General features: G+C 39.5%; 2 pseudogenes; both read right to left on the bottom strand.

The window, feature by feature from the left end:
* Nucleotides 1-506: 506 nt before the first annotated feature.
* Nucleotides 507-2,474, bottom strand: LOC108532853 (40S ribosomal protein S4, X isoform-like; annotated as a pseudogene).
* A 1-nt stretch (nucleotide 2,475) lies between these two features.
* On the bottom strand, nucleotides 2,476-6,194 carry LOC108532859 (40S ribosomal protein S4-like; annotated as a pseudogene).
* Between the last annotated feature and the right edge of the window lie 390 nt (nucleotides 6,195-6,584).

Here is a 6,584-nt window from a genome sequence, read left to right as displayed (position 1 = left end):
TGTGGCCTTAGGTTCATAGAGAAAATGTCAAATAGGTTGAGTTTTTCTCCTCACTGCTAAGGATTGAAGTCATAGTTAAGAAAGAACCTACATTACAGCTTGAAATCACTTTTCTCGATGTGCATACTACTTATGAAATTCAACCATTATTCTTTTCTATAATGTGCTGTTGCAGTAGAAGAGGGACTACTCAACCAATAAGATGAGATGAAAAACAAGAAGAACAAAGAACAGAGTGCATAGAGCATGCGTCCAGAGTAGTCAAGACTAACTTTTGAACCTCTCCAACTCTGCACCTTTCTAGTTGAGTGACCTTGGGCAAGTGACCCAACCTATCTCATCCTCTAAGCAAGGAGGATAATGAGGTATCTGTTTTATCATTCAGCTGCATGTGAAATGCCCAGTGCAGTGTCTAGTGTGTAGGAAACTTTCAATATTTTTTTTTTATTCATGCTGTATTAACTTTAAGTAACTTTAAGATCTTTCTAATATGTCTAGAGACCATTTCACCCACTGCTCTATTTGGCCATCAGTTTTGTCTGTCTTCAGCAATGGTGAGGTGGGCACCCTTTCATTGGGGAAGAGAAATCCATGCTTTGTTGCCCTTGTCAAAAAACAAAATGTTTGAGAGGTGGATGGCAAAGCTGCTGCCACTGGCATCTTTCACATTCACCACATCAAAAGATCCAGAATGTTTCTCTCTGTTCGTGATCACACCAATTCTTCCCAAGGTAGCATCTCCAGTCACAGGATACCAGTGTCAACTGGTTACCACTGTTGAACTTGACACAATGTGTAATCTTGACAGTCTCAAAATCAGTTTGAATGGTGTCATTTACCTTGATGAGTAGATCCAAGTAGCAGATGGTGTGAGCATCATGAATCACCAGATGAGGGATTCCTTTTGTGACCACAAATATTTTCTCACTTTGCACAACTTGTACTTGGCCTCCTCAGGTGTGATATGATGAACAGCAAAGTGACCTTTGGTGTCATACAACAGACAAAATTTTCTTCAGTCTTGTCAATGCTGATGACATTCATGAATCCAGCAGGATAGGTTACATCAGTTTAGACCTTGCCATTGATCTTAATGAACCACTGCATGCAAATCTTTTTTTTTTTTTCCAACTTTTATTTTCAGTTCAGAGGTACAGGTGCAGGATGTGCAGATTTGTTACACAGATAAACGTGTGCCATGGTGATTTGCTGTACAGAACTAATTTACATTCCCACCTACAGTGTAAATGTGTTCCTTTTGCTTCACAACCTCACCAGTATCTGTTGTTTTCACTTTTAGTTAGCCATTCCGACTGCTGTGAGATGATATCTCTTTGTGGTTTTGATTTGCATTTCTCTGATGATTAGTGATGTTGAGCTTTTTTTCATATGTTTGTTGGCCACATGTATGTCTTCTTTTGAGAAGTGTCTCTTCATGTCCTTTCTTCACTTTTAATGTGGTTGTTTCTTTTCCTATAAATTTGTTTAAGTTTTTTGTTTTATTTTATAGTGCTTTAAGTTCTAGGGTACATGTGTACAACGTGCAGGTTTGTTACATATGTATACATGTGCTGTGTTGGTTTGCTGCCCCATTTAACACGTCATTTACATTAGGTATTTCTCCTAATGCTATCCCTCCCCATTCCCCACTACATGACAGGCCCCGGTGTGTGGTGTTCCCTTTCCTGTGTCCAAGTGTTCTCATTGTTAAGTTCCCACCTATGAGTGAGAATATGCAGTGTTTGGTTTTCTGTCCTTGTGATGGTTTGCTCAGATTGATGGTTTCCAGTTTCATCCATGTCCCTACAAAGGACATGAACTCATCCTTTTTTATGGCTGCCTAGTATTCCATGGTGTATATGTGCCACATTTTCTTAATCCAGTCTATCATTGATGGACATTTGGGTTGGTTCCAAGTCTTTGCTATTGTGAATAGTGCCGCAATAAACATACGTGTGCATGTGGCTTTATGGTGGCATGATTTATAATCCTTTGGTTGTATACCCAGTAATGGGATCGTGGGATCAAATGGTATTTCCAGTTCTAGATCCTTGAGGAATTGCCACACTATCTTCCACAATGGTTGAACTCCCACCAACAGTGTAAAAGTGGGAGNTATTCTTTTCTATAATGTGCTGTTGCAGTAGAAGAGGGACTACTCAACCAATAAGATGAGATGAAAAACAAGAAGAACAAAGAACAGAGTGCATAGAGCATGCGTCCAGAGTAGTCAAGACTAACTTTTGAACCTCTCCAACTCTGCACCTTTCTAGTTGAGTGACCTTGGGCAAGTGACCCAACCTATCTCATCCTCTAAGCAAGGAGGATAATGAGGTATCTGTTTTATCATTCAGCTGCATGTGAAATGCCCAGTGCAGTGTCTAGTGTGTAGGAAACTTTCAATATTTTTTTTTTATTCATGCTGTATTAACTTTAAGTAACTTTAAGATCTTTCTAATATGTCTAGAGACCATTTCACCCACTGCTCTATTTGGCCATCAGTTTTGTCTGTCTTCAGCAATGGTGAGGTGGGCACCCTTTCATTGGGGAAGAGAAATCCATGCTTTGTTGCCCTTGTCAAAAAACAAAAATGTTTGAGAGGTGGATGGCAAAGCTGCTGCCACTGGCATCTTTCACATTCACCACATCAAAAGATCCAGAATGTTTCTCTCTGTTCGTGATCACACCAATTCTTCCCAAGGTAGCATCTCCAGTCACAGGATACCAGTGTCAACTGGTTACCACTGTTGAACTTGACACAATGTGTAATCTTGACAGTCTCAAAATCAGTTTGAATGGTGTCATTTACCTTGATGAGTAGATCCAAGTAGCAGATGGTGTGAGCATCATGAATCACCAGATGAGGGATTCCTTTTGTGACCACAAATATTTTTCTCACTTTGCACAACTTGTACTTGGCCTCCTCAGGTGTGATATGATGAACAGCAAAGTGACCTTTGGTGTCATACAACAGACAAAAATTTTCTTCAGTCTTGTCAATGCTGATGACATTCATGAATCCAGCAGGATAGGTTACATCAGTTTAGACCTTGCCATTGATCTTAATGAACCACTGCATGCAAATCTTTTTTTTTTTTTTCCAACTTTTATTTTCAGTTCAGAGGTACAGGTGCAGGATGTGCAGATTTGTTACACAGATAAACGTGTGCCATGGTGATTTGCTGTACAGAACTAATTTACATTCCCACCTACAGTGTAAATGTGTTCCTTTTGCTTCACAACCTCACCAGTATCTGTTGTTTTTCACTTTTTAGTTAGCCATTCCGACTGCTGTGAGATGATATCTCTTTGTGGTTTTGATTTGCATTTCTCTGATGATTAGTGATGTTGAGCTTTTTTTCATATGTTTGTTGGCCACATGTATGTCTTCTTTTGAGAAGTGTCTCTTCATGTCCTTTCTTCACTTTTTAATGTGGTTGTTTCTTTTCCTATAAATTTGTTTAAGTTTTTTGTTTTATTTTATAGTGCTTTAAGTTCTAGGGTACATGTGTACAACGTGCAGGTTTGTTACATATGTATACATGTGCTGTGTTGGTTTGCTGCCCCCATTTAACACGTCATTTACATTAGGTATTTCTCCTAATGCTATCCCTCCCCATTCCCCCACTACATGACAGGCCCCGGTGTGTGGTGTTCCCTTTCCTGTGTCCAAGTGTTCTCATTGTTAAGTTCCCACCTATGAGTGAGAATATGCAGTGTTTGGTTTTCTGTCCTTGTGATGGTTTGCTCAGATTGATGGTTTCCAGTTTCATCCATGTCCCTACAAAGGACATGAACTCATCCTTTTTTATGGCTGCCTAGTATTCCATGGTGTATATGTGCCACATTTTCTTAATCCAGTCTATCATTGATGGACATTTGGGTTGGTTCCAAGTCTTTGCTATTGTGAATAGTGCCGCAATAAACATACGTGTGCATGTGGCTTTATGGTGGCATGATTTATAATCCTTTGGTTGTATACCCAGTAATGGGATCGTGGGATCAAATGGTATTTCCAGTTCTAGATCCTTGAGGAATTGCCACACTATCTTCCACAATGGTTGAACTCCCACCAACAGTGTAAAAGTGGGAGTTTAGACTCCCACCAACAGTGTAAAAGTGTTCCTATTTCTCCACATCCTCTCCAGCACCTGCTGTTCCCTGACATTTTAATGACCGCCATTCTAAATGGTGTGAGATGGTATCTCATTGTGGTTTTGATTTGCATTTCTCTGATGGCCAGTGATGATGAGCATTTTTTCATGTGACTGTTGGCTGCATAAATGTCTTCTTTTGAAAAGTGTCTGTTCATATCCTTTGCCCACTTTTTGTACCTCTGGTAGAATTTGGCTGTGAATCCATCTGGTCCTGGACATTTTTTGGTTGGTAGGCTATTCATTATTGCCTCAATTTCAGAGCCTGTTATTGGTCTATTCAGCAATTCGACTTCTTCCTGGTTTAGTCTTGGGAGGGTGTATTTGTCCAGCAATTTATCCATTTGTTCCAGATTTTCTAGTTTATTTGTGTAGAAGTATTAATAATATTCTCTGATGGTTGTTTGTATTTCTGTGGGATCAGTGGTGATATCCCCTTTATCATTTTTTATTGCATCTATTTGATTCTTCTCTCTTTTCTTCTTTATTAGTCTTGCTAGCTGTCTATTTTGTTAATCTTTTCAAAAAACCAGCTCCTGTATTCATTGATTTTTTGAAGGGTTTTTTTGTGTCTCTATTTCCTTCAGGTCTGCTCTGATCTTAGTTATTTTTTGCCTTCTGCTAGCTTTTGAATGTGTTTCCTCTTGCTTCACTGGTTTTTTTAATTGTGAAGTTAGGGTGTTGATTTTAGATCTTTCCTGCTTTCTCTTGTGGGCATTTAGTGCTATAAATTTCCCTCTACACACTGCTTTAAATGTGTCCCAGAGATATTGGTACATTGTGTCTTTGTTCTCATTGGTTTCAAAGAACATCTTTATTTCTGCTTTCATTTCATTTGTTTTGTTTTGTTTTTTTGATGGAGTCTAATTTTGTTGCCCAGGCTGGAGTACTGTGGCGCGATCTGTGCTCACTGCAAGCTCCACCTCCCAGGTTTACTCCATTCTCCTGCCTCAACCTTCCAAGTAGCTGGGACTACATGCCTGGCTAATATTATTTGTATTTTCAGTAGAGACAGGGTTTCACCATGTTAGCCAGGATGGTCTTCATCTCCTGGCCCATGATCCACCCTCCTCGGCCTCCCAAAGTGCTGGGATTACAGGGGTGAGCCACCATGCTCAGCCTCACCTCATTTTGTTATTTACCCAGTAGTCATTCAGGAGCAGGTTGTTCAGTTTCCAGGTAGTTGTGTGATTTTGAGTGAGTTTCTTAATCCTGAGTTCTAATTTGATTGCACTGTGGTCTGAGAGACAGTTTGTTGCGATTTCTGTTCTTTTACATTTGCTGAGGAGTGCTTTACTTCTAACTATGTGGTCAATTTTGGAATAAGTGCAACAAGGTGCTGAGAAGAATGTATATTCTGTTGATTTGGGGTGGAGAGTTCTGTAGATGTTTATTAGGTCTGCTTGGTGCAGAGCTGAGTTCAAGTCCTGGATATCCTTGTTAACCTTCTGTCTTGTTGATATGTCTAATATTGACAGTGGGGTGTTAAAGTCTCCCATTATTATTGTGTGGGAATCTAAGTCTCCTTTTAGGTCTCTAAGACTTGCTTTATGAATCTGGGTGCTCCTGTATTGGATGCATATATATTTAGTATAGTTAGCTCTTCTTGTTGAATTGATCCCTTTACCATCATGTAATGGCCTTCTTTGTCTCTTTTGATCTTTGTTGGTTTAAAGTCTGTTTTATCAGAGACTAGGATTGCAACCCCTGCTTTTTCTTGCTTTCCATTTGCTTGGTAGATCTTCCTCTATCCCTTTATTTTGAGTCTATATGTGTCTCAGTACATGAGATGGGTCTCTTGAATGCATCACACTGATGGGTCTTGACTCTTTATCCAATTTGGCAATCTGTGTCTTTTAGTTGGAGCATTGTCAGGGTATATGTAAGTTTCTTCCTTAGAAAAAATGATGATGGGGAGAGACTCTTTCAGCTTATGGGGATTAGTAAATGGACAAGGAGCAAACACACCACTCAGTTTATCCAGAATCCAATGGTTGGAGCTGCAACCAACGTCAGATGCTTCTTGGGACCATAAGCCATGGTTGCTGTAGGCATAGAAAGAATCAATAAATGTTAACTATCATTATCTGTTTTTTTTTTTTTTTTGCCATTCATTTATTTATCAACTATTATTGGGTTTCTATTACATGTCAAGTCCTTTGCTAGAAACTGTGGATTAAATGGTAAGCCCAAACAAACAGGTTCCTGCTCTTATAAAGCTTATTGTTGAGGAGGTGTGAAAGGCACGAATTAAATAACCACAAAATATACTGCATGTTTGTGGTTGTCATAAAGAAAGCTACATGGAGCTATAACATATAACTGAGGGATTTGACCCCTTCTGGATCCCAAGGGGTCTGTGGAAGATCCAACTCATGTGCTGAGAAACCTTTAGGATCTTTGCCTTGTGATAGCTCTTCCTTTACCTTC

The sequence above is a fragment of the Rhinopithecus bieti genome, unplaced genomic scaffold (assembly GCF_001698545.2).
Source record: "Rhinopithecus bieti isolate Rb0 unplaced genomic scaffold, ASM169854v2 scaffold_10271, whole genome shotgun sequence".
Taxonomy (NCBI): Eukaryota; Metazoa; Chordata; class Mammalia; order Primates; family Cercopithecidae; genus Rhinopithecus; species Rhinopithecus bieti.
Note: the sequence above shows the minus strand (reverse complement) of the source record. Positions and strands in the feature narration are given on the sequence as shown.